General features: G+C 35.7%; 2 long non-coding RNA genes across 2 annotated transcripts in view; both read left to right on the top strand.

The window, feature by feature from the left end:
• LOC134739066 (uncharacterized) overlaps positions 1-11754 on the top strand; it is a 387779-nt gene extending 376025 nt beyond the window's left edge. Inside the window, exon 3 of the long non-coding RNA XR_010125519.1 lies at positions 7209-11754. This is a non-coding gene — a long non-coding RNA (uncharacterized LOC134739066). The remainder of the gene's footprint in view (positions 1-7208) is intronic.
• Positions 11755-16567: 4813 nt separating this feature from the next.
• LOC129024022 (uncharacterized) lies at positions 16568-18427 on the top strand. Its single transcript, XR_008497014.1, has 2 exons — positions 16568-16663; positions 18053-18427. It is a non-coding gene; the product is annotated as an uncharacterized LOC129024022 (long non-coding RNA).
• The last annotated feature ends 6378 nt before the right edge of the window (positions 18428-24805 follow it).

Genomic DNA, 24805 nt, shown 5'->3' with positions numbered 1-24805 from the left:
AAACATCACATTTCCTAATGTTTTGAATGTGGCTTTTTCTTGATTAGGCATTCATTTGGCCGCTATAGACCTTTGACTATTTTCGGAGCTCCGAAAAAAATTATTTTAGCCAATATTTGTCTATCTATGTATCTATGTATCTGTCTATGTATCTATCTGTCTGTCTATCTATCTATCTATCTATCTATGTCTATCTATCATCTATCTGCCTGTCTGTCTGTCTGTCCATCTATCTATCTGTCTGTCTGCCTATCTATCTATCTACCTACCTACCTGCCTGTGGGGGAACAAGTGCATGGAGTTTCCTTTTATGCCGTGTTTCTGACGTCACTCCAAATTCCAAGGCAGTGATTTTGAAAACTATTCTGTCACCTTCTATTTCCTAGGTTAAATATCACCACCTTCTTCAATTATTCTCTAAAATTTGGCAACATCCATATAGTTCCCTATGATTCCTCATACATGAATAGTAAAGTTTGGTGATTCCATTGACAGATTTCTTCAGGGCAGGTCGATCCTCTTTGCCACCTTATACATCCGTGTTTTTTTTCAGTTATTTTAAATAATATTTTTAATGCTCTGCAATTATGACATATGTTGAAAGAACGCAACTTAAGAATGAGATTTTCTGCTTTTTCTTGTCACTTATCAAAATTCTACCATCTCTTTAAGACTTTAGTTCACTTTGACCATTACCTGCCTACACATTCTTCTCATACTTACCTTGGACACAGTCACAAAACTTTATAATTCTAGGTTCAACAAAAAGCTTAATTTTCAGTTTCACTGATTGCTTTGGGTACCTTCCTCCTTTTCCTTCTCTACATTATTATTCATATTATCATCGACATAATTCTATTTATGAGAACATTCAACACTCTTTACTCATTATCTTGTATTCTAGAATCTCGTATAATGGGATCAAGCGTACCTTTCTGCTTAACCCGTTGATCTCTCCCTTTCTGAAGTTCAGAGAAATATAGCAATATCCAAATAGTTCAGTTGCGGGTGGAACTACAAATATCTCAAAATGAAGTTTACTTTAAAAAACAAGTGAGTCAGAAAAATTTAATGAGCAGCCATCTCCTTGCAGCTAATTAAAAAATAGCAACCATTCTTCTATCTGAACGAGTCTGTGTCTTAGAAGCATGGAGTTACTGACTTGTATTACATGCCTGCATGTTTTTCATTCTCTTGAAAAACACATTGTTTACATTCTGTATTAGTTTGCTAGGGCTGCTGTAACAAAGTGCCACAAACTGAGTGACTAGAAACAACAGAAATCTATCTTGTCACTGTTCTGGAGGCTGAAAGTCTGAAATCAAGGTGTCAACAGGGCCATACTGCCCCTGAGATTCTGGGCAGAAAATGCTTCCTTGCCTCTTTCTGATTTCTGGTAGTGGCTGGCAATCCTTAGCATTCCTTGGCCTTCAGCTGCAGGCATTTCAATTTCTGCTTCTGTCATCACATAATGGCCTCACGGTGTGTCTCTGTCGGTGTCTCTTCTCTTCTTATAAATACATCAGTCATACTGGATGAAGGCCCCCTGTAATGACCTCTAACTGCAAAGACTGTTTCCAAATAAGTTAACATTTACAGGTACCAGGGGCGAGAACTTTAACATATCTTTTTGTGGGACACAATTCGATTCATAACACACTACAAACTTGAGATGCTTTTTGCACTTTTTTAGTGATTAATTCTGAAACACCCCCACCTTCCTTTTTCAATTACTTTGATAAGCATCACTGCAGACACTCTCTCTTAACTGCATCTTCCAGTGGTACATAGAATTGCTGTTGATGATGAGACATTTTAGGAGAACTAAATTCTAATTAACTTTGTCACTGATTAACTTTGCCCATGTTTTTTAGGAAACAGGGAAAGGATCTAAAGATTAATGCAGATCGTCACAGGTGGCAGCAGACTAGGACCCAGATGTTCACAAATCTTTTCACCTCTCAGTGAAATATACTTAGTTTAAAGAAAAATTCGAAGGAAAAATTTAGGAAGGCATTCAATACAAATGACTTCTTGCAACTTTTCTCTGTATTGTTAGCCATCTACTTGTAGAAATAATAAGAAATAGGAATATGGACAAAATCAAGGAATTGAAAGTTCAAAAGAAAATCCTACCTGATTAATCAGTTCCTGAACAAACTAAGATTTGTCTGTCATATGAGACTTAACATTTCCACTCAGCATAACAATAAGTAACTATTTTAGAAATAAAAAACATTGTCATATACACTGTAACATAGGAAAATCTTGTCTTGTCAATTTTATACATTGACATTAAAGCAATTCCTTTAAATTTTGAGAGAGTCTTTCCCCCTAGGAATTGCTTAGAAATGAAAATCTATAATGCAAATCTCGACTTCTTTGTGACTCAAAATCCCAGACTTAATAAAAAGTGTGTCTCTATATAAACAGGCTATTTTCTTGCTAATAGTAAATGATACATTTTATTTAACAATTTGTCCCTGGCCAGTGGGTAAAATAGAATTGTTAGACAATCAAGGGAGGGACTTTATGCAAACCATTACTATTTGTCAGTGCATTGAGAATAATCATGAACACATAGTAGGTATTCAGCTAATGTCTTCCTAATCCCTGCGCACATGACAGGATCCTGGAGATAATGAGTGTTAGTTCCACATTAAGATCCATGCAGCCTGTTACAAACTAAAATTTTTAGAATTATTTTTATTGTAATTAAAATTGAATAATAAATGTGAAAGAATTTTAAAGTACTTTACAAATGCAAGCTATTAATATAATTAATGAGTTGACAAATGACATTTTTAAGAAATGTGAGCTTTTTTCGGTCATGTATTTCTTCCCTTCTAAGGGCAGTATGGTGTTTCACATTTTTTCATCAAATTCACTTATTCCTCCAGTTCATATTATAAAATAACTTAGAAATGTCTTTCATGTGAAATATATGTGTGGCTGAGAGAGAACAAAACTCTAATTGTGCTCATACTGCAGAACTTAAAATAGATTAATAAAATTAAGCCTCATCATAGTTTGAAAATATTTATGAGGCATCCATTTTGTACAACTCTTTATAAAATCTGTACTGTTCAAATGTGAGTTAACATATTTAAAGTAATGATCACTTTAAAATTTGGTGAAATTTAAATAAGAAACTTTCAGTGAAATCTAGGAAATTTGAAAAGAAATGGTGTCATGATAGGAATTAATTTGAGGGAACAACAGAGAAATATGGTTGCCGGTTCAATACTGTTTTTATTGGAAAGAGGGTAGCCTCAAATTCTGGTTATGCATGGAAAAAGAAAAAGAACTATGGGTAGAAGTGGAGGTTATATAGAACAAAGATAGCAGTGATCTCATCATCTCCTCCTTTCCATTCCTTATTCCATGCTCAAAACCTGTGTCAGCTAGATCATTGCAACAGTCTCTTCTCTGGCTTCCCTGCCTCCAGTCTTCCATCTATCCAAACCATTCTCTGTGATGCAACCAGAATTATACTCCTCTGTTGAAAATCTTTTAATGACAATCCATTTCTTTCAAAATGAATGCCAAGCTTGTTACAATGCCCTTTAAGTTTCATCACACTTATGTTTTTCTCTCTAACCTCATTTCTCCTCCTCTTTTTGCTCACTGCTGTCACTGTCTTATCCTCAAGCTCCAGTAATGCTGAAATAATCAGAATTCCTCAGTGTCATTGTATTTTCTCATTAACTTTGGGCTCTTTTCACATGCTAAGTCTCTAATAATCTTTATTTTTTAGAACAGTTTTAGGGTCACAGAAAAATAGAGCAGAAAATACGGAAAGTTCTCATTTTCCCATATGCCCCCATTTTCCTCACATGTACAGACTCCCCCATTATCAACATGCCCCACCAGAGGGGCACATTTGTTACAATTGATGGATGTATTTTGACACAAATTATTATCAAAGACTACAGTTTATTTTAGGGTTATTTCTTGGTGTTGTACCTTCTATGGATTTGGACATACTCTTACGAGATGATACAGAAGTGACACTCCTAAATATCTACCCAAAGAAGTTGTGGACACGTTCTCAACTTCTTTAGGTAGATATTTAAGAGTGTCACTGCTGTATCATCTGGTAAGAGTATGATTAGTTTTGTAAGAAACTCCCAACTATCTTCCAAAGTAGCTATATTATTTTGCATTCCCACCAGAAATGTATGAAAGGTCCTGTTTTTCCACATGTTCACCAGTAGTCAGTGTTGTCAGTGTTATGGATTTTGGCCATTTTAATAGGTATGTCAGGTATCTCAGTATTGTTTTAATTTGCATTTCACTTATGACATATGATGTGGACCATGGCTTCATATACTTTTTGTCATGTGTGCATCTACTTTATCTACTTTGGTGAGATGTCTGTTAAGGCCTTTGGCTCATTGCTTAATTGAGCTGTTTGTTTTATCATTTTTTTGTTTTAAGAGTATTTTGTACATTTTGGATAACAATACTTTGTCAGATATCTCTTTTGCAAATATTTTCTCTCAGTCTGCATTTTGTCCCTTGGCAGGGTCATTTGCAGAAAAGAATTTTTGAAAATTGAATAAAATCCAGCTTGTCAATTCTTTTTTCATTGATTGTAACAGGTGCCATATCTAAAAAGTCATCTCAAAACCCACGGTCATGTAGATTTTCTCCTATGTTATTTTCTAGGAATTTTGTACTTTGTGATTTACATTTAGGTCTGTGATCCATTTTGAGTTCATTTGTTTTTAATTTTTAATTTTTATGGGTACACAGTAGGTGTAAATATTTATGGGGTACATGAGATATTTTGATACAGGCATGCAATGCATAATAATCCCATCAGGGTAAATGGGGTATTCATCAGTTCAGTAATTTATCCTTTGTGTTGCAAACAACTGAATTATACTTTTTTAGTTATTGTAAAATGTACAATAAAATTATTACTGACTATAGTCACCCTGTTGTGCTATCAAATACTAGATATTATTTATTCTATTTTTTTGTACCCATTAACCATCCTCACTTTTCTCCACCCCACCGCCCCCGGCATCTACCCTTCCCAGCCTCTGGTAACTATCATTCTACTCTCTATCTCCATGAGTATTTTGAGTTAAATTTTTGCGAAGTATTTTGTAATTTTTGTGAAGGGTGTAAGGTCTTTGTCTTGATTCATTTTCTTTCGTGTGCATGACCAGTTATTCTGGCACCATTTGCTGAAAACTAATAATCTTTTCAAGACTTCTCAAGGCCGGATTCGGTAGCCACTTTATATGATCCCATAGGACTTATCAGACTTGAAAACTACTAAAAATATTTCACAGATCAGTTAAAAGATTAACTACTCTGTGAATCCTTCCTTGACTTCTCCAGGCAGAATTATGCTCCTTTTGTGCTATGTACATTTCTCAATTGTGGCTATTACATTATTGCATTTTAGTCCTTTGTCTGCCCGTCTCACTCTTTTCTGTACACACATTATCTCAGAAATGTGACTAATACAAAGTGGATGCTCAAAAAATATTTGTTGAATGGCTAAATCTATCAATAAATCAACCAGTCAGTCCATAACAGTAGGTATTTAAATAATGATAGCCAAGCAAGAGATCTTAATTTAAGGAAGCATACACTACTAAAGCAATTTCAGTTGATTCTCAGAATAGCAGAAGAAAACAAAGGAAAAAGTATCGCTTTCAGTGGCCGTAATTTATAAACAAGAACTGTTATTTATAGTATCATAGCTAAAAATAAATTAATGTTTGTGTCGACAGCACAGATTTCTGAGGATATCTAGGTTGAACTAATCTACAATAGATAATTATGGGAATTAATTTGGAAAGGAATTTCATACGCCAAAGTGATTGTGCACCTATAAATATTTAAATAGATTGTTTTTAAAATGTGTTATGCAGATATTTATAATTCGTGCCAAGACAAATTTTAATTATAAAATCAACTGGAATATTAGAGGTAAAAGATTTATAGCACTCTACCACTTCCAGCAGTCATAGAGTAGTTTGTTTGGACCAATTATACTTCTGAGAAACCTAGAAAATCTGGATAACATATAAAATAACATCTATTTGAGTGCAAAGCAACCTACCAAGACAGTTCGCATTTGTGGAGACATGATATCTCAGAGAAGGGAAACCTAGAAGGTGAGACCAATTTGGCACCACTAAGTCCCTTAAAGGATTTATGCAGACATAGCCAAATGCAGTGACTGAAGACCGAAAACATAAGAGAGCTGTTTTCAGGATCTCAGATCTACAGGAGAAAAATTGGAGTTTAAAACTTGACAAGAAGGAGAAGACTTGGTAAACACTTGAGGCTTTAAGTTAGGACCTGGAAGGGTTATATTCTAAGGGTAAGGGTGAATGAGAAATAGAATAGCCCTCACCAAAACTAAAGGCCAACTTTAAATCAGTTAAATCCTTGATTGGAATAATACAATCTGTCCTTAGCCTAACTGCTTGCCAGAAGCAAAATTAAACTATCCCAGAAGTATTACAATATCCAGAGCTTCAAATAATGTCAACTATTTTTCATATACAATAATCAGCAGTAAATAAAAAAAACCATCAGGCATGGAAAAAGTCAAAAATTAACTGAAAACCAAGAAAAATAAACAGATGATGTAAACAAACTCATATAGAATCTAGCTATTTAGTTTTTAGACATGAACCTTTAAAAATGATTAACAAGTTTAAGAAATTCAGTGATAAGGTGAAGTATTCAGCAGAGGGCTGGTAACTAAAACAACCAAACAGCAAGTCTAGAATCAGAAAATATAATTATTGAAACTAAGAATAGATGGATGAGTTTAATAGCATATTAGAGATGAAGGAAAAAAAAAAAACAGACCGAAGTATGGGTGAGGACTGAAGAGAAACTGTCTAGACTGACGCACTGAGAGAAAAAGTTTCAAGAAACATATGGGACATGGGAAAAATTCTGATATATGTGTAGTTGGCGGGGAGAGAAATCAGAAAATCGGGCAGATACAATAATTGCAGAGAAATGGCTGAGAATTTTTCAAAACCGATAGGTAATATCAAGCTACAGATTCAAGATGTACTACACACCCCAAGTAGGATAAATGCAAAGAAAAATGCAGGTAGGCTCCTCATAATAGAACTCATTAAATTGAATTTTTTATTTTAAAAGCAGTCAGAGGAGGAAAAATACATATCACTGTTAAATTCGTGGTTACTTTGCTTCTACAGGCATTTCCCTGAAGACAACACAAGGTGAACTTTTTTTATATGGGATTCACATCCAGTCCATGGAAAACACTGGAAGCATACACCTGTATACAGCCAATCTGTGAAGGTGAAGACTATTTCCAAACAGCAGTGTCTTTCTGTTCTACTACTTAAATGCCTGATGCAGTCTTTCACCTTTAGATTTTGCAGACATGAGTCAGTTACCAGCACCTTTGTCCTCAAGATATCCCCCCAAAGCAACACGTATTAATCTCCTCTGAAACCCCATTATTTGGTTTAGTGAAGTAAGTATACCCCATTGGCATGGAGTTGGAGAGTCAGATAAAGACAAAATTACTTAATTCCCTGTAGGTTATGGTAAAAATATGTGTGTGAGTGCATACATTTTCATATGTACATGTTTGGGTCTTTTCTAAGTGCCATTGGAAGCCTTGACCTGTGTTAAGGACTGATAAAATGAGGTTTGCATTTTTTAAAATACCAGTATGTTTGCAGTTTGGTAATAAGAGTAGTTGGGGTAGTAAAAGAGAAACCAGGAAGACCAATTAAGAGACTACTGAAGTACTTCAAACTAGAGATTACTGTGGCTTGGACTTGAAAGGTGACAATAAATATAAAAATAAGTAGATAGATTATAAAAATATTTTGATAGTTTCCATTGAGGTGGCCCGCGTTATATTTTTTTCTGCTACTCCGACATATCTGTTGTTTTTTATGTCACTATAGAGGGGAGCTGGGTGGGGAGTGGTTAATGTTTTTTCCGCTTTTTCCATCTTAAAAGAGGCAATATATTTGGGAGCTAGAGCAGGACGACTGAATATAGCCCTTCAGTGATCATTCCCCCTCAGGATGACCAAATAGAGCAACTATTCATGCAAGAAAGCACCTTCATAGAAACCAAAATAGGTGACAACTACAGTACTTGGTTTGACTATATTATCAAGGAAAGAGGCATTGAAGAGGGTAGAAAAGACCGTCTTGCATTGCCTACAGCACCCCTCCCTGGACCCCATGTAGTGTAGCATGAAGACAGAATCTGTGTGCTTAGGCGAGAAAGACCAAAGTGAGAGTGGACCTTTGGAACTCAATGCTGTCCTGTCACAGTGGAACACAATACAGGGAAGAATTCTGCTGGCACCCATGAAGGGAGCATTTAGACCAGCCCTGGGCTAGAAATTCCCAGCCCCAGCAGGAGGAAACAGTTCTGGCTGGCTTCACCACCAGCTGACTAAAGTGACCTGGGGCTTGGAATAAATTTGAGTTGCAGTCAGGTTAGAAGGACTGCAGTCCTAGGGCAAGCCCTGATGCTACAACAGTCTTGGAGGCAGTGGACTTGGTGCATGACCCAGTGTGACACCAGCTGTGGCAGGCAAAGGAGTGTCTGCACCGCCCCCTCCACCAACTCCAGGCAGTACAGCTCTGAGAGAGACTCCTTCCACTTGGGGAAAGGAGAAGGAAGAATACAGATAACTTTGTCTTGCAACCTGGGTACCATAGTAATAGTAATAAAAAGCAGCAGGCATATTCCTGAAGTTCCAGAGTCCAGATCTTTGCTCCTGGACAGCATTTTCAGACCCACTGTGGCCAGAAAGGAATCCATTGCCTTGATGAGATGCACCCAGTTTCAGAAGAATTTACCATCCACTGACTAAAGTGGTCTTGGACTTTGAATAAACATCAGCAGCAGCCAGGCAGCAGTGGCCACAGGCCAGTATTGTGCTGGTCTGCAAAGCTTCAGGTGCAACAATGTGGAGTGCCGGCTGTGTTGGCCACAGGAGTGTCCATACCAGCGTTTCACCAACTCCACTGCTAAATTATACCAAACATTTAAAGATGAACTAATACCAATCCAGTTTAAACTATTCCAAAAAATTGAGGCAAAGGAAATGCTTCCAATCTTATTCTACAAGACCAGTATTACCCAGATAACAAAACCAGATGAAGACACAACAACAACAAAACTACAGGCCAACATCTCTGATGAACACAGATGTAAAAATCCTCAACAACATACTAGTAAATAGAACTCAACAACACATTTAAAAGATCATTCATCTTGATCAAGTGAGATTTACCCCAGAGGTGCAAGCATGGTTTAAAATACATAAATTAATAAATGTGATTCATCATATCAACAGAATGAAGGACAAACCTATATGATCATTTCATTAGATGTAGAAAAAGTATTCAATAAAACTTAACATGCCTTCATGATAAAAACTCTCAAAAAACTGGGTATAGAAGGAACATACCTGAACATCATAAAAACCATATAAGAAAAATCCACTGCATAGGAAAAAAAACTGAAAGCATTTTCTGTAAGATCTGGAACAAGACCAGTATGCCCACTTTCATCACTTTTATTCAACATAGTACTAGAAGTCCTAGCTAGAGAAATTAGAAAAGAGAAAGAAATAAAGGACATCCAAATTAGAAATGAAGTCAAATTAGCCTTGTTGGCAGATGATCTGATTTCATATTTAGAAAAACCTAAAGACTCCACTACACAACTGTTAGAACTGATAAACAAATTCAGTAGAGTTTCAGGATACTCCACACAAAAAAACAGTAGCATTTCTATATGCCATAAACAAACAATCTGAAAAAGAAACCAAGAAAGTAATCCTATTCACAATAGGTGCAAATGAAATTAAATACTTAGGAATTAACCAAAGAAGTGAAATATCTCTACAATGGAAACTGTAAAACATTGATGAAAGAAATTAAAGACGTAACAACAAAATGGAAAGATATTCCATGTTCATGGGTTAGAAGAATCAATGTTGTTAACATGTTTATACAGCCCAAAACAATCTACAGATTCAATGCAATCTCTATCAAAATAATGTTCTTCACAAAAATAGAAAAAGCAATCCTATAATTTATGTGGAGCCACAAAAGACCCAAAATAGCCAAAGCTATCCTAAGCAAGAAGAACTAAACTGGAGGAATCACATTACCTGGCTTCAAATTATATTATAAAGCTACAGTAACCGAAACAACATGGTACTGGCATAAAAACAGACACAGGGACCAAGGAAATAGAACACAGAACTCAAAAATAGATTGATGCATTTATATTCAGCTCATTTTTCACAAAAGTGCCAAAAACATACACTGAGGAAAGAACAGTATCTTCAATAAATGGTGCTGAAAAAACTAGATATCCATATGCAGAAGGATGAAACTAAATCCCATCTCTCATCATATACAAAAATCAAATAAAAAATAAAGGCTTAAATGTAAGACCCCAAATTATAAAACTATTAGAAGAAAATATTCAACAAACACTCCTGCACATTGGCCTGGGCAAAGATTTCTTGAGTGAGACGTTAAAAGCACAGGCAATCAAAGCACAAACGGATAAATGATATCACACCAACATAAAAAGCTACTTCACAGCAAAGGAAACAATTAACAAAGTGAAAAGAGAATCTACAGAATGGGAGAAAATATTTGCTAACTACTAATCTGAGACGGGATTAATAACTAGAATATATAAGGAGCTCAAACAGCACAATAAGAATAAAACCAAATAATCCAACTTAAAAATTTGCAAAAAATATGAATAAACATTTCTCAAAAGAAGACATGCAAATGCCCAACAGGTATATAAAAAACTTCAACATCACTAATCCCCAGAGAAATGCAAATTAAAACTACAATGAGCTATAATCTCATTCCAGTTAAATAGCTTTTCAGGCGAGGCACTGTGGCTCACACCTGTAGTCCTAGCTACTCAGGAGGCTGAGGTGAGAGGATCGCTTGAATCCATGAGTTTGAATTCAGTCGAGGCAACACAGGAAGACCCTGTCTCTAAAGAAATAAAAGGCTTTTATCCAAAAAACAGGCAACAACAAATGCTGTGGAGAATGTGGAGAAAGGGGAACCCCTTATATACTGTCGGTGGAAATGTAAATTAGTACAGCCACTATGGAAAACAGTATGGAGATTCCTCAAAATTTTTTTAAAAAGTAAAAATAGAGCTACTATATGATCCAGCAATCCCACTGAGAAAGGAAATTAGTATATCAAGGTAATAACTGCATTTCCATGTTTATTGCAGCACTATTCACAATAGCCGAGATATAGAATCAAACATCAACGGATGAATGGTTAAAGTAAATGTGGTACGAATACACAATGGAGTACTATTCAGCCATAAAAAAGAATGAAATCCTGTCATTTTTAATAACATGGATGGAACTGGAGGTCATTACGTTAAGTGAAATAAGCCAGGCACAGAAAGACAAACTTCGCACTTTCTCCATAATATGTGGGAGTTAAAAAAAAAAAAATGAACTCATGGACTTATGCTGTAGAATGTTGGTTACCAGAAGCTGGGAAGGGTAGTGGGGAGAGGGAGATAAAGAGGAGATGGTTAATGGACACAAAAATACAGATAGAAGAAACAAGATCCAGTGTTCAGTGGTATAATAGGGCAAGTACAGTTAACAATAATTTACTGTAATTTTCAAAATAACTAAAAGAATGGAATTGGAATGTTCCTAATACAAAGAAATGATAAATGCTTGAGGTAGTAGATACTTCAATTATTCTGATTTGATCATTATACATTGTATGCTTGTATTGAAATATCTAGTACCTCATAAATATGTACAACTACTGTGTATCCATAACAATTTTAAATAAAAAATTTAAAAGGCAATATTCATGCAGATATGATATATGGCAATAAACCACAGTCATTCAATTTTTGTTTGTACTTACTGTTTGCTTTTATGAAACCCTTTCAAAGGGACAGAGAATGCAGAAAAGTTGAGTCTGCTGTATTAAAGGAGGATCTATTTCCATATCCTATAATTGGCTTTCTGCTATTTGGACTCAAAGTCATTTCAAAAATGAATGACAATTGGAGACTGTGGTTGCTTGTAGAGCTGTTCACAAATCTGGTTTCCGTATGGGAATGTGGTAGGATGGCACTCGCAGCTGTTGAAGTTAAGCGATGTGTTTTTATTTGTTTGTCTTTTTTAAACTAAATTTTGCTGTGTATATTTAAGGTATACAATGTGATGTTATGAAACATATGTGTACAGTAAAATGGTTACTATAGTGGAACTAATTAACATATCCATCATCTCCCGTAGTTACCCATCCACCCCCATGGCATGAGCAGCTATAATCTATTCCTTTAGAAAAAAATCTTGAATATAATATACTACTATTAGCTATAGTTAGTACATTAGATCTTTCAACTTGTTTCCCCTACATATTTGCCAGTTTGTATCCTTTTATCTACATCTCCCCGTTCTCATCCTCCCACCTGCTCCCTGACCCTAGTAACCACTATTTTATTTTCTATCTATATATTTGACCTTTTTTGAGATCATGCCATCTTTTTCTTTCTGGCTTATTTCACTTAACATAATGTTCTCCAGGTCCATCCATGTTGGGGCAAATGAAAGGATCTCCTCCTTTTTCAAGGTTGATTAATATTTGGCCAAAAAATAGTGTCGTTTATAGGAGAAACCTTTAAGAGCCATTATTTTGTTCACCACCTTTCTTTTCTATACACTAGTAAGAACAGAAACTCATTTCAAGATGAAGCCTCTGTCAAACTGAGTCCTGAAGTAAGGGGGATGAGCAGAGCCAGCTGTGCTCCACCTCTCAACTTCTTTGGATTTTAGCATATGAGAAAATTTTGTTGTTCTAAACCTCCTTTAGGGTTATTTGTTAATGTGGCTGAACCTAGACCATCCTTATACAGACACCAGTGAGTCAGTCAATCCTCACTCCTAGCAGGGTCTCCCTCTAAAACAATTGAGTCTCTGGACATTTAACACTGATAATGACTAAGAACTCACTATCTTGAGATAATGTTCTCCAATTTTAAGCAGTAAAAATTATTAAATATTCTTTGTTTTGAACCAAAACTTGCCTTTCTGTAACCTCCACTCAAAAGCTAATTTACATAGTGAGCTTAGTTAATGAACAGGCACTTGTATAAATTTCTTCAGTGACATTCTGCAACTTAGAATTTATTACCTGCCTCAGGAAGTGTTCTGCTAAAACTGTTTTCTGAAAAAAGCCTAAATCTCAAACAACAGAACACACTGAATGTAAATTAAACAGCGCTCTTGAGTAGAAAATTAAATTGGTTCCATGACATGAGTTTTAAGGAAGCCAACATAATATAAACAGTGCTGCAAGTGACTGATAAACCTGCAAACTCAATTGATACCCTACCTTGGTAATAACCAATTGGGAAAATTAGAGTAACAGGTATGAGCATATCTCATTCACACACTATTATCTAAACAGAGCTAGAAAATATGTTCAAATAATTAATGACACTTGAATCTAGAAATATCAATATAGTATACACTTTAAAAGTACCCTTCTTTTAGTTTTTGTAGGCAGAATGACCTACTCACCATAATCCCAGGTTAAAGCTCAAGTTTAGTGATTCAAACTGGTTCATTATATCAGTCTATTTTACAATTAGTGCACAGAAATAAGTAACAACCTATTCAGTACAATTTAAAAGCCAATATGAAACTGCCATTGCCCCACGTCTGTTTCCCAAGAGTGATTCACATTTTCCGGACTTACAGTATAACTTATTACCTGAGCTTTTTAAAATCAACACAATTTACAGAAAGCTTCCACAGAAAAATAAGAAAAAAGAATATATTCTTCAAAAATGAAGAAATGTAAAAGGACACTGTAAAATATGCTTAAATTCAATGTAAATCAAGCAGCAAAATTAAAGGAACAAGATTCAATTTTTCATCTGATGTTGTAACTTTTGTTTTTACTAGCAATATCTATTATTGGTAAGAGTTTGGAAAATGCACCCTCTTATTTACTGTTAATCACCATGTAAAGTGACATACTGAAGGATGGGGATGAATATCAATTATGCCTCCAAATCAGTAATAGCAAGCAGATACTAACCTCCTTCCACTAACCTTTCTGTATTAAGACTATTGTAAAGACTGTGAGTGGCCATCAACTTCAAGATGTATTCCACTTAATGGAAGGCGTGGTAGTGTCAGTCATCTCTTGTGTCACCTCACATAATCTCAACTTGAACTCTGATTCCAGCCATGGCTACAGTGAACAGTATTGTGCAGGTTTCATTCTACCTTATACCAACTGCCCATGTCAGCCTCTGATATGAGCTCTTCTACAATGTGCTACTCATTTTATAATCTTTTCTGAAGAATTAGGTAGGACAGTGTAGGTTTACACATTATTAGTTGAACTAAAAAATAAGAGATAAACATTCAGCTTCAGGAATAGGAAGCCCTTAGATTTAATTAAGTTCCTATACTGACCAATTTCGGAAACTCTGGAGGACACTCAGCTAGAATGTCTATTGTATTGGCCCAAAAAGGATCAATAGGAACTGTGGAAAATGAGACAAGCCTATCAAATACAGTAGGATTTCTATATTTTATCCATTTTCTCCAGGGAAGAACAATCATCTCATAGGGCTTTCCTGTTAATCTTGATGGCTTAAACAAAAAAGTGGGAGAACCAGGGAAGAGGAAAGCTTTATTTCTCACAGTTCTGGAGGCTGGGAACTCCATGATAAAGGTATCAGCTTATTTGGCTCCTAGTGAGAGTCCTCTTCCTGGTTTGCAGATGGCCATCATCTTGCCGTGTCCTCACATGGCAAAAAGGGAGGGAGAGGTTTGGAGAGAGAAGGAGAGAGGGAAAGAGTGCTCTCTTGTCTCTTCCTATGAGGGCACTAATCCCATTATTAGGACCCCATCCTAGTGATTTCCTCTTGACCTAATTACTTCTCAAAAACCCCATCTCCAAATACCATCACATTGTAGGTTAGGACTTCAACATATAAATTTTCGGCGAGCAAAATTCAGTCCATAGCAGCCAGAAAAGTAAGAGATCTCATAGTACTTGAATTGATTCTGGAATAACATATTTATTTTTAAAAAGCACTGTGGGCCAGGTGCGGTGGCTCATGCCTGTAATCCCAGGAGGCTGAGGCGGGTGGATCACCTGAGGTTCCAGCCTGGCCAACATGGTGAAACCCTGTCTCTACTAAAAATACAAAAATTAGCCAGGCTTGGTCACAGGCGCCTGTAATCCCAGCTACTCAGGAGGCTGAGGCAGGAGAATCGCTTGAACTCAGGAGGTGGAGGTTGCAGTGAGCCGAGATCACACCATTGCACTCCAGCCTGGGGGGCAAGAGCGAGACTTCATCTCAAAAAAAAAAAAGCACTGTAAGTTTGAGGGATGACAAATTTTTGATTTGTACAAAGACTGGTAAAATTATTTTATATAACTCAATCATGAAAGTAATCACTCTTTGTCAACCTATAAATTCTGAGGAAGATGAAAGAAGATAATTCCCTAAACTCCATTGCTTTGTCAATTTGTTAAAAATTATTTTCCATTTGCAATCAATCATTCATGCTATGTTTATTTGCTTTTAGTTTGTTTATTTATTTATTTAGAGTTTGGGACATTACCATAACAGTCAGTTGGCTGTAAAGAGATTATCATAACAGTTGGCTATAAAGGGATATTATTTGATTTTACCTTTAGTCCTACATACATTTTAAAATGCTAAACTATTTTCCCTACTTTACACAGGCTGACAGATGCTTAAAAAAACAGGATAATATAATGAAGGAAATGAAAATATTAACTCCATTTTAAAAAATCTTGCTTTAACATAGATGATAATACATATTCTGTAAATTCAGGGGAAATTACTTCTTAGAGATTTTAGTCATATGAGTCAAGCAATAGAGAAATAGGACCTTGCTGAGATAGCTTGGGTATCAACCCAGGGGGGCACCTCTAAAAGTATTAAATGTTCATTTACATCACAGTAAGCAAACTCCCTTTAAGTGATTCCTCAAACTGAGCTGAGTACCTTTATTTGACCCAAATAAATCTTCATTTGTCTGGGTGGTTAATTGGATGATTCAGTTCATTTGTTCTTCTATTTCACTGACAATTAACATGTATACTTTATATGAATTACCCCTTTTCAACAAAATGACATTTCACTGTAGGCAACACTGAACACAATTTATATTCTTTAATTACTGAGAAGGCACCTCATGATCTAGTTACGGGACCTCAGGGATATCATAGTAAATCTCGAACATCACAGTGATGTATAAGTGATGTGTAAGAAACTGATTGAACCTAAGTTCTTTCGATTTCAGAAAAAATCATCAATTTGTTTATGTTTTATTAGGTCATAATTTTCACAATATAGTATGTAAAATTATTTATAAACACTTTAAATATGGCAATGTCAGTAGCTCATCCATTGCAATCATTAGCGTTTTTTTTTTAACTGTAGAAATTGACATTATTTAAATCCTTACTGTTTTCTCTCCTTTTTTTCTCAGTGTCAAAGCACTTCAATTAAAACACAGAAACTATAGAAAATCATCTGGTAAACGTGCTGATGATGTCCTAAACCTGATCACTTGTCTCAAAATTTAGTATGTATAAGTTTAAACCCATAATTACAGTTTTATTTAAAGTAGCATCACATAGAAAATTAGAAAAACATTCAGGTATTGAACCTATCAAGTGAGTTCTTATTTTAGGAATTTGCTATATAGTTACTTTTCAAAAATTTGTGGAGGAATTGACCAATTTGAGACTAATGTTTTTACTATTGGAAACAGAACTGTGATGCCTTCACCTCTTTAGCTGAATTTAACAATTAGATAACAGCTGTCTAGTGGTGATGTCTCACCCCACTTTGTTGATAAAAAAGAAATGTTATCTTTGTAACTTCTGTAGTTGAATCAAACATAAAAAGCACAATGCTCAGGCAGAAATAGCTGTTTCTTATTTCTTTGATTCCCCCAACCCAACTTTCCCTGTCAGTAAACTGGCGGTCCCACATGGCACTTCTTCTCTTCTTCCAAAAATCCACCAATTGTGTTCATCAGTTGTTGCCTAATAATCAAGCCACTATGTCAAAGTGAACCATCATAGGAATATATTTATTCCATCTCCAGAAACACAGAGCAAGATCTGATTAGAAATTTGTTTTAAACAGTGATTTGTTTTACTTATTGAAGTCCCCCTCCCTCTGTCTCTTAATGGGGGAGCTTCTTCCTTCTTTCTTGCCTATTAAACTCTCTGCTCGTTAAAACCACTCCACGTGTGTCTGTGTCGCTTTATCTTTTTTTTTTTTTTTTTTTTTTTTTTTGAGACGGAGTCTCGCTCTGTTACCCAGGCTGGAGTGCGGTAGCACAATCTCCGCTCACTGCAAACTCTGCCTCCCAGGTTCACGCCATTCTCCTGCCTCAGCCGCCTGAGTAGCTGGGACTACAGACACCCGCCACCACGCCCGGCTAATTTTTTGTATTTTTAGTACAGACGGGGTTTCACCGTGTTAGCCAGGATGGTCTCGTTTTATTTTAATCAGTGCAAAACCAAGGACCCTGGCGTTCCTCCAGTCATTGAAGCCATATCATCGTGAATTTTTACTCCATCAGCCAATGAAAACAAGGTCAAATGTAGTTGTTGTGTGTGTGTGTTCATTTTAATTTTGCTTTTAGAAAGATAACTTGGAGTCAAATTGCTATTCGCTTTCAATTTCTATTGATTTTGAATCTTGTTGACAGGGTCTATTATTTGTCAACTCAATATACATTATTACTCTTTGCTTGGTGTCTTAACTATTGTTTTAATTGGGATTCTAATTCACTCAGCAAAAAAGATTTCATTTCCCAGGTTCTCTTACAGTTAGGTGTGGTATTAAGACTAAGATGTATGTAGAAGTTATAGGATGAAAGTATTTTGAAAGTTTCTAAAAGATGGGCAGATGCATGCCCTTGTTTTCCCTTAACCTCCTGTCTTCTTTCTCCTGACAGGAAAGTTAATGGCTGAAGATTCAGCAGCCATTCTGAACTGGAAATTACATGTTAAGGCTATTATAGAAGAAATAAAGAAATTAAATCTCTATGTCCCCAAGGTATCTCTATACCGGCCTGGAATGCCTATCTCCAAACCTCCTTTACATGAGACAGAAACAGCTTCTATCACCTTAAAATCTGTTACTTTAGGTTTTCTTCATTATGAGCAGCTAAAATGAATCTTGCTTGATACAGTGTGAGTGTTCATGGATTAGGGCATTGTTTGATAAGAGGAGTAAGAAAAGAATATAAATTGTATTGGCCCTGATATGCCACAAACAATGAGGGCTGAAGCCAAATTAATCAAAGAATAAACTCAAATACAAAGAACAACGTCTTTTTGTTGGTTTCAGCTCTAACAAGTAAATAACCTAGAAGTAATCAGTACTATCCTTACAATAAGAAAAAAGTTGAACAAACTGAAAATGAATGACTTTTCTTCAACCCAGAAGAGAAGTAAAATCACAGAGTAAACTGCCCTTTTGAAATCTGGAAAGACAAGCAAATTCATTGAGTCCCAGCTGTAATTTCCTTAAATGGAGCATAAGTCTCTAGAGCCATACATAAATTGATAGGGACACCTAAATGGTAATTTTAACAAATTGCTGAAGACTGAGTGTAGGCTAACATGAAAATGAGAGACTCCTGGGGGCCACAGTCTTAGGTATGCCCCACACTTTCATGGACTTTACCTCCAGGAAGTTTTCTATGTTCTCACTGCCAAGAACCAAGACAGATGGCAGGGCTCTGGTAGGAGGAGGGGAAAGGTAACACTATGAAACATTTCTAGGGCATTCTCCATAACAAAGACCTATTCTCCAGGGGAAAATAATTAACGGAGTTTTGCCCCAAAGCCCTGAGAAAATGGCATTCTTTTCACTTTAGCCTCCTCTAGTATTTAGGTGAGAGAGGCATCTCATCTAAAGTGGAAGATAGAAGAAAAAATAAGCTATACAAGAAAAAATATTTATAAAGGTTACAGGCCAAAATGTATAGCCACTAAAAGACTGAGAATTAAGTGGAAGATTATATAGGACTTGTTTTCCACACTTTGACATGATTACCAGTACAATAACAATATATCACAGCTGAAAGAACTGTAAGACTCAAGCTTCATTTTAGGAATACTTAGGGAATACCATAGTCAAGAGCAGTAACAAAAATAAAATACTGGAAGAATCTGAAGCATGTGGTAACTACAGCTACAGCTAATATTAAACAAAAACTGACTCCTAGGTAAATTAACATAAATTCTCACACTAGTAGCCTATTTACCACAGCTCTTATTACCCAATGCAACACATCTAGCCTTTAAAAAATATTGCATAGTATGCCAAGTGGCAGGAAGAAAGCAATCTGAAAAGAAAAGCAAGCATCAGAACCAGACTTAAATATGGCAGAGACGTTGGAAAATAACCATGATTAAAATGTTAAGGGCTGTAATGAAAAAAAAAATCTACAACATGCAAGAACAGATGTTAATGTAAGCAGAGAAATGGAAAATCTAAAGTAAATGCTAGAAGCATTAAAACAGAGACGAAGAATGCCCCTGATGGTCTCATCAATAGACTGAATAGGGCAGGGAAAGAATCAGTGAGCTTGAAGATAAGTCAGTGGAAACTTCCTGTACTGAAATGAAAAAGAAAAACTAATATTAATAAAAAAGAATATGTAAGAACTGTAGAATAATATCAACATATGTGCTTATTCAGAATAAAGGAGAATGGCTTAGAACTTTTCAAAATTAATGACACACAAAACAAACCACAGATACAGAAAGTACAGAGAACACCATTCAGAATATATACCAAAAGGACTACGCATAGGCATATCATATTCAAACAGCAAAAATACAAAGATTAAAAAAAACTTGAATAAAGCCTGGGGAGTGGGGATGAAGGAAGCCGTCTTACCTATACAGAAAAAAAGATAAGAATTACAGCAGACTTCTGATCCAAGACCATGAAAGCAGAAGAGAGTGAAGTGAAATATTTAAAGTGTTGAAAAAAAAAAGAAAACCCAACATACTAGAATTCTTTTTTTTTCTTCTTTTTTCTTTTTTTTTCCCCCTTTTTTCTGGTGAGATGAAGTATCTCTTTGTTGCCCAGGCTTGAGTGCAGTGGCACAATCTTGTCTCACTGCAACCTCCACCTCCTGGGTTCAGGTGATTCTCCTGCCTCAGCCTCCTGAATAGCTGGGATTACAGCCGCCTACCACCACATCCAGCTAATTTTTGTATTTTTATTAGAGAAGGGGTTTTGCCATTTTGGCCAGGCTGGTCTCAAACTCCTGACCTCAGGTGATCTGCCCGCCTCAACCTCCCAAAGTGCTGGGATTACAGGTGTGAGTCACCGCGCCCATCCCCAACAAACTAGAATTCTATATCCAGTGAAATTATTCTTCAAAAGTGGAGGCATACCACTAAATATCTACTAGGCTGACAAAAGTCTGAAACACTGGCAACACCAAATGCTGATGAGGAGATGGTGCAACAGAAATTCTCATATATTGCTGGTGGGACTGCAAAATGATATAGCCACTTTCAAAGACAGTTTGGCAGTTTGTTATAAAACTAAACATATTTATACTATATGATCCAGCAATCACACTCCTTGGTATTTACCCAAATAAGTTGAAAACTACATCCACACAAAAACCTGTAGAGATGTTTACAGCAGCCTTATCCATAATTGCCAAAACTTGGAAGCAATGAAGATGTCCTTCAGTAGGTGAATTGATAAACTGGTACATCCAGACAATAGAATAGCATTGAGCCCTACATACATATATATATATATGGAATTTATCACTAGCAGACTTTTCCTACAAAAAAATTAACACATTTTCTATAGGCAGAAAGAAAATGACATAGGTTAAAAATATATATATAGTCCTGAAATGATATAAAGAAACTTAAATGCATACTATCAAGTGAAAGCAGCCAGCCAAACTGAAAAGGCTACGTATGGTATGATTCTAATTATGTAACATCCTGGAATAAGGGAAACTATGGCAAAAGTAAAAAGATCGGTGGTTGCCAGGGGTTACAGGGAAGAAGGAATTAATAGGCACAGTACAGAGAATTTTTAGGGTGGTGAAACTATTCAACATGATACCATAATAGTGGATATATGCCATTATGGATTTGTTAAAGCCCATAGAATGTACAACACCAAGAGTGATCCCTAATGTAAACTATAGACTTTGGGCAATAATGGTGTGTCAAAATAGGTTCATTAACTGTAACAATTGTACCACTCTGGTGCAGAATTTTTTTTTTTTTTTGAGATGGAGTCTCCCTCTGTCACCCAGGCTGGAGTGCAGTGGCACAATCTTGGCTCACTGCAACCTCTGCCTCCTGGGTTCAAGCGATTCTTCTGCCTCAGCCTCCTGTGTAGCTGGGATTACAGGCACATGCCACCATGCCCATCTAATTTTTAAATTTTTAGTAGAGACGGGGTTTCACCATGCTGGCCAGGCTGGTCTCAAGCTCCTGACCTCGTGATCTGCCCACCTCGGCCTCCCAAAGTGCTGGGATTACAGGCATGAGCCACTGTGCCTGGCCTGGTGCAGAATGTTAATAGTGGGAGAGGCTGTGTACCTGTGGGGATAGGAGTGTATAGGAACTACCTGTACCTTTCTCTTAATTTTGCTGTGAAACGAAAACTGTTCTAAAAAATGAAATCCATTATTTTAAAAAGGGAATTTATTACTAGCAGAGTTTTCCTGCAAAAAATTAACACATTTTCTATAAGCAGAAGGAAAATGACATAGGTCACAAATATGGAACTACATAAACAACGGAAAAGCCTTAGAGAAGTAACAAATGAAGGTGCAATAAAATCTTTTGTTTTTCTTAGTCTTAATTGATCAAAAACATAACTGTTTAAAAGACTGAAAGTAGCAGTATATTGAATGATAATGGCATATAAATAAGTGAAAGGAATGATAGCAATAAAATATGGAATAGGAGGGAAAAAATTCCTAATACCCTTTTATAAAGCAGCTGCACCACATGTAAAGTGGAATAGTGTTATTAAAAGTGGGCTTAATTAGTTGTGAATATGTATTGTAAACATCAATTACCAAAATTTTAAAAGTAAAACTAATAATAAAATGGAGTCATAAAAATATTCAAAACCAGAGAACATTGAAAAACAGCGACAAAAAAGAAACAAGGTACAAGTGTAACAAATAGAAAATAACGAACATGGTACATATTAATCCAGCTATATCAATATAGCATGATAACACTAAGGAAAAGAAGATAAAGTTCCTATGTGAATTTCAGACAAAACAGACTTCAGAACAAGGAAAGTTATCAAGGATAAAGAGGGAAATTGTATAGTTATAAAGAGGTCAATTCTCTAGCAAGACATAATAATATTTAATGTGTATGCACCTAATAACAGAGCATTACAATACATGAAGAAAAAGCTGACAGAACTTCAAGAAGATATAGATGAATTCACTATTATAGTTGGAAACTTCAGTACCCCTCTCTCAATATTAATAGATTAAGCACGTAGAATATCAGCAAGCATATAGTTGACGTAACAGGACTGTCAATGAAAGAGGGCTAATTGATATTTATAGATTTCTCCATCCAATACCAACAGAATATATGTTCTTCTTAAGCTTCCTGGAACATTCACCATCATTGATCATTTTCTGGGCCATAAAATATACCTCAACAAATTAAAAGAAATAGATACAATACAAACTATGTTCTTATATTATAAGGGAACTAAACTAGAAATGAATATCAGAAAGACCTGAATAATCTGCAAATATCTGTAGATTGAACAACACGCTTATAAATAACACATAGGCCACATGAAAGTATCAAGAGGAAATTAATAATATTTTGAAGTAAATGAAATGAAAATACAACTTATCAAAATTTGTGGGATTTTTAACTCTCGCAGCAAAAGCGAGAGTTAGAGGGAAATTTATAGCACTAAATGTATATATTTAAAATAAAGAAATTTCTAAAATCAATAATCTGAGCTACTTTAGGGAACCAAAAAAAAAAAAACAAGAACAATTTGAGTGTAAAGCAAGCAGAAAAAATAAATAATTGCAGCACTACTCACAATAGCAAAGACTTGGAACCAACCCAAATGTCCAACAATGATAGACTGGATTAAGAAAATGTGGCACATATACACCATGGAATACCATGCAGCCATAAAAAATGATGAGTTCTTGTCCTTTGTAGGGACATGGATGAAGCTAGAAACCACCATTCTCAGCAAGCTATCGCAAGGACAAAAAACCAAACACCGCGTGTTCTCACTCATAGGTGGGAATTGAACAATGAGAACACTTGGACACAGGAAGGGGAACATCACACACCGGGGCCTGTTGTGGGGTTGTGGGAGGGGGGAGGGATGGCATTAGGAGATATACCTAATGTAAATGACGAGTTAATGGGTGCAGCACACCAACATGGCACATGTATACATATGTAACAAACCTGCATGTTGTGCACATGTACCCTAGAACTTAAAGTATAATAAATATATATATATAAAATAAATAAAAATTAGAATAGGGATCAATGAAAGTAAAAACAGGAAATTAACAGAGAAAATCAACAAAACCAAAAGTTGGTTCTTCAAAAAGTTTCATAAAATTGAAACAAACAAACAAACAAACCAAAAACCTCTATCCAGGCTTCTCAAGAAGAAAACAAAATTCACATATTTCCATATTGGAACTGAAAGAGGACTTATCCCTACTGATCCTGAAGACATTAAAATGCTAATAAAGGGACAGTACAAACCATTCTGTCCATAAGTTTGATAACTTAGATAAAATGGATCAATTCCCTAAGAAACAGAAACTATCAAAACTCACACAAACAGAAACCTGTGTGAATCTGAATAGACTCATATATATTAGTGAAGTTGAAGCAATAATTTATAACTTTCCAAAAAAGAAAGCACCATCCCCAGATGGTTTCACTGATGAATTCTACCAAACATTTAAGGTAGAAATGATGCCCATTCTCCACAATGTTTTCCAGAAAACAGAGGCAGAGAAAACCTGTTCTATTTAATTCTATAAGGCCAGATTTACCCTAATACCAAAACCAGATAAGAACATTGCAAGAAAGGAAAACTACTCACCAATATATCTTATACACATGCATACAAAAATACTTGACAAAAAAAACTAACAAATCAAATCCAACAATGTATAAAAAGAATTATCTACCATGACCAAGTGAGATTTATTGTGGATATGCAAGACTAGTTCAACATTTGAAAATCAGTCAGTATAATCCAAAACATGAACAAGTTGAAGAAGAAAAATCATTGTGATAAAAATACAAAGGCTATAGAATAGGCTCAGTGTAATAACAAGCGTTGATTATAAATATAATTTCAAGCCTTGTGGGATGTGAGAGTTCTGTTCCGTCAAAGAATATTGGTTATATGACTGAAAAGGGGAGAGAGCTAGCAAATCGATTTCTTCCACTAAAGTGCCTCGTGACCTTACAAAATGATGTACAGATTCATATTTAGACAAAAAGCAACATACATCTCCGCCTTCACCTAAAATTAAACCCAGCAGGTATAAACATAATGTGTGTTCCTGTGAATCAACCTGCCTTCTCAAATTCGAGACAAGGTCTTTCTACATTCCAGGGCTTTATTGGAGAAATTTGTGGGTGGTGATGTTATTATATGTAAATAATAGCTG

This window comes from Pongo pygmaeus, chromosome X (genome assembly GCF_028885625.2).
Source record: "Pongo pygmaeus isolate AG05252 chromosome X, NHGRI_mPonPyg2-v2.0_pri, whole genome shotgun sequence".
Taxonomy (NCBI): domain Eukaryota; kingdom Metazoa; phylum Chordata; class Mammalia; order Primates; family Hominidae; genus Pongo; species Pongo pygmaeus.
Note: the sequence above shows the minus strand (reverse complement) of the source record. Positions and strands in the feature narration are given on the sequence as shown.